Source organism: Aristolochia californica, unplaced genomic scaffold, assembly GCF_029961685.1.
Source record: "Aristolochia californica isolate CCGP_79_NKW_82.1479 unplaced genomic scaffold, dmAriCali1.0.hap1 SCAF_16, whole genome shotgun sequence".
NCBI lineage: Eukaryota > Viridiplantae > Streptophyta > Magnoliopsida > Piperales > Aristolochiaceae > Aristolochia > Aristolochia californica.
This window is the reverse complement of record NW_027181837.1, coordinates 13387015-13391191: the sequence shown is the minus strand read 5'-3', so window position 1 is coordinate 13391191 and position 4177 is coordinate 13387015. Positions and strand designations below refer to the sequence as shown.

At 43.0% G+C, this 4177-nt stretch overlaps 1 pseudogene; it reads left to right on the top strand.

Annotated features, from left to right (window-relative positions):
• The first annotated feature begins 1499 nt into the window (after window positions 1-1499).
• LOC137953795 (zinc finger CCCH domain-containing protein 24-like) lies at window positions 1500-3643 on the top strand (annotated as a pseudogene).
• Window positions 3644-4177: the final 534 nt, after the last annotated feature.

The window sequence follows — 4177 nt, the reverse complement described above, 5'->3', positions numbered from 1 at the left end:
GAAGTAAACTTGATGCCAAATCTAAATTATGTTTTTTTATTGGGTATGGTGGTACCGAGTTTGGTTATCGCTTCTGGGATGATTAAAGTCGTAAGGTTATCAGGAGCAAGGATGTGATCTTCGATGAAGGTGCCATGTATAAAGATAGGTTGAGAACAGAGTCTAAGAGCACAAGAAGTATAAAGTGATTCAATTTAAAGATCTTCCAGCTATTGAGATGGAGAATATTGTACAGGAAGGCCAAAAGAATTGTTACATTGTGGGATCTACCATGGTGCACGAACTGGCGTGACCCACCATGAGGACGTGTGCTATGAACCCAACAACAGGCCGAGTCATGCAGACGCCATGGCTGAGTCAATTATTCTAGCTGAGTCATTTAGTTTACTTTTAAAGTTAAATTCCATGAAGGGGCAAAATTATAATTTTTCCTTAAATCTTTTGATTTTCAAGTTAAATGCCATAAGGGCAAAATTATAATTCTCTTGAATCCTATTTAGAGGGGGAATGTAATGAAAAGAGGAAAGTCTGAATTTAGGTTAAAACAGAGGGTTTGATTTCTCGTAAATGAGCTTGAGGGTTTTCAAGTTTCCTTCGGCTTGATTTTTTATTTTATTTTCTTCTTCCATACGAATTGCCATGTTAGATCGTAGCAAACTGGTATCAAAATTGAAACAATGAGCGCAGTACTACGAGAAGAAATTTAAGCTATGCTACACCGGTCTGCAATTAAAATGGAAGATAGGCTGCTGAATTCGAGAAGCGTCAAATTTGTTTTTTTTTCAGAACGGGAGAGATAGGTCGCCGAAGATGAACAGTCGCTACAGTTCGTCGACCGACCTCAAAATTCTGAGCAGGGAAATTCAAAGCAAAAGTTCCGAGCCCCTGGAAAACCAAAATTGGATGGGTATTCTGCAAAAAAATCGACGGTACTGGCCGATTTGGGCTCTCGGCCGGATGCCTGCTTCGCCAACACTGTTGATGTTGTTCTCCTTTGGGAAAAGCTTCCTAAGGGCGTTATCTTCGGCGACAACGGGGCGGAACTACTCGAAAATCTCAGAGCAGACAATGAGCCAACGGAGGCTGAGGTTCTGCAAGCCATGGCTATCACAGGAGAGTCTTCGAATCCCTCTGTTCGGCGTGTAGAAATTGGAGAAATGTACACTTTGTCATGGGATACCGGTCAAGAGCAAAATGAGGGCAGTGTGGAGGTTTCTTCTCGTGGTCATAGATGATTTGGCTCGACATATCGGGAGGGACAGGTATATACAATTTCTTAATTCAGGATCATCAGGAATTTTTTGACATGGTGGCCAAGGTGCGAGAGAATGGGGAGAGTGATAAAAAGGGTTTCTGTAATGCCAACAGAAGTCAAATGGTTTCGGTAATGCCAAAAGTTGAAGGAGAATTTAATCTCAAAGAGATTTCAGGAGGACATAGGAAGATTATAAAGCTGAAATTTTTTAAAATTGATGATGCTGTTGTAGTAAAGAAAGGTACACAATAGCAGAAAATGAAACTGGGTAGTAAGGATTTTGTTGCAACAGGTGCCCTTCTTCATTTTGGACAGATTGGCTTAATTGCATCGGTGGCAAAAGTGAGTCCTCCAGTTGAACAATGGACTGTTGGGGGCACTACATTGACTTCACCTATGGATGTGGAGAGGAGACAGAAGGACGCTGCTGGGTTGGCAGCACAGGAGTTGTGCAGAGATTCACTTAGAGTTGGGTTTGATGTAGCCTACAAGATAGATGTGGAAATGCTTAGAAAAGTTAAGACAAGCTTTGGGAACTTCCTTGATACGCTGGAGATTCTCTATAAAACAACTACAACGAAGAAAAGAATGATTGTAGGTTTTGTATCATTTGAAACCACAGAGCAAGCCAGTAAGGCCTCTGAGGAGCTGGAGGGGAAATCTATAGACAATAAAGAAATAAGAGTTGCTAATGTCTTCCCTAGATCATTTGAGAAGAAGGCTAAATCGACCAATGTTCCTAATGATCAAGTATGTATTCAAAGTACAGAAAGGATCTCTTCTGCTGAAGATCATGTGGTTGATGAGTCAGGTATAAGGACAAGAAGTGCCCATGAGGTGGTGACTCCCCTTGCTGACATGCCTTACAGTGATCAGCTGGAGCGTAAGAAGACCTCCTTATCTCTGACTCTTAAAAGACTTACACGGAATGCATGCAAAGCTTGCCCGGATGGTATTTCTCTTCCAGAATGGATTCTCTTGTCTAGGGAAATAGGTGGTCTTCATTTTTAAATTTGAGGAAATGCTGGAATCACCTGTGGTGAATGGATATCGGAACAAGTGTGAGTTTTCAGTTGGCTATTCCCGTCATGGTAACTGCACTGTGGGGTTTATGCTTGGTAATTTTAGGGAAGGCATGACAGCTATTGAGGAACCTATTAATTGACCAAATGTTTCTAGGATTGCATGTGAATATGCTTTGATCTTTCAGCAGTTCCTTCAGTCTCCTAGCTTACTAGTTTGGAACAGAATTGACATGTTGGCTTTTGGCGTCAATTCACAGTTAGAGAAAGAAGGAGTCCAGGTCAGAGTCTTGAGAATGGAGATCTTGAGTCTCACATTGCAGAAGTAATGCTTATTGTTCAGGTTTGTTCGTCAGGGGTTGACAATGAAGTGGTTGAAAGTGAATTTAGAAAAATGGCTCAATCCCTTGCTCAAGGAGCATCTGCATGTTCTCCCCCACTGCCCTTAACAGCACTGATAGTTCAGGATTACCAGGGCACATCAAATGCAGCAGCAGCTGATTGGCCACTGCACCCTCTGCCAATGCCAAAGGTGGAAAGAGGTTTGAGCAATGATGTCCTACAAGCCCCCGTTGCAGCAAGAATTCATGATTCCATCAGTCGTTTATGCTTTTCTATATCGCCTACAACATTTTTTCAAGTTAATACTCTGGCTGCAGAGAAGCTATACTCTCTAGCTGGTGACTTGGCTGATCTTTGTCTGGATTACATTGTTTTTTTATGTGTGCTGCGGTACTGGAACCATTGGCCTTAGTTTGGCACATCGTGTTGGCATGGTAGTTGGTATTGAAATGAATGAATCAACAGTGTTAGATGCTCAAAGGAATGCAGAGATCAATGGCATAAAAAACTGCAAGTTCATCAGTGCCAAGGCAGAAGATGTAAGGCATTCTCTACTCAAAGAATATCTAGATGCACCACTGCAGGAAGTGAGTGCACAAATTGAGGAGATATATAATGTGTGCTGCTGAGTCTTCTCAATCCCAGAGGACTGGTCATGATGTTGTTGCTGCCATGCTGGAAAAGTGTGGGCAGTGCAACCTTGCCACTGGGAGGCCGCCGTGAGGGGCCGTTTCACACCAGTCCAGGACTGATGGAGGGCAGAGATGCTACTTGGGGAGATGTGGCGACGTTCGGCACGCATCCCTACCTTCGACCTTGAGGACAAACTCGTTCTCCACGGGGGTGTAATGTTATGAACCCAACAACAGGCCGAGTCATGCACATGGCGTGGCTGAGTCAATTACTCTGCCTGGGTCATTTAGTTTACTTTTCAAGTTAAATGCCATGGAGGGAAAAAATTGTAATTTTCCGTTGAACCTTTTGATTTTCAAGTTAAATGTCATAGAGGGGCAAAATTGTAATTTTCTCTTGAACCTTGTGGACATGAACCCTATTTAGAGGGGGAATGGAATGAAAAGAGGAAAGTCTGAATTTAGGTTAAAATAGAGGGTTTGAGTTCTCCTAAACGAGCTCGAGGGTTTTCAAGCTTTCCTTCGACTTGATTTTCTATTTTATTTTTTTCTTCCGTATGAATCGCCGTGTTAGATCTAGGGATCATAACAACGTGGGATGCCAAGAAGAGTCCTCACCCAAGCAAGTATGCTGAATTTTTTGTTATTCCCCTAGCGGGATTTGATTTGGTATTAGGCATTAAATGGTTACAAACATTGGGGCCCATTCTGTGGGACTTTTCTGCTTTAAGCATGAGCTTTGATTTGGCCGGAAGTCGGGTGCTCTTACAGGGCTGTCAGGTGGACATGGCCCACCGCATGCACACTTTGCAGACACAGGATCAACCTGATAGTACTAGTGATGGTCTGGTTGAGGAGTTCTCTGACCTCTTCTAGGAGCCTTCAGGTTTGCCTCCCCTGAGGCACTGTGACCACAGGATCTGCCT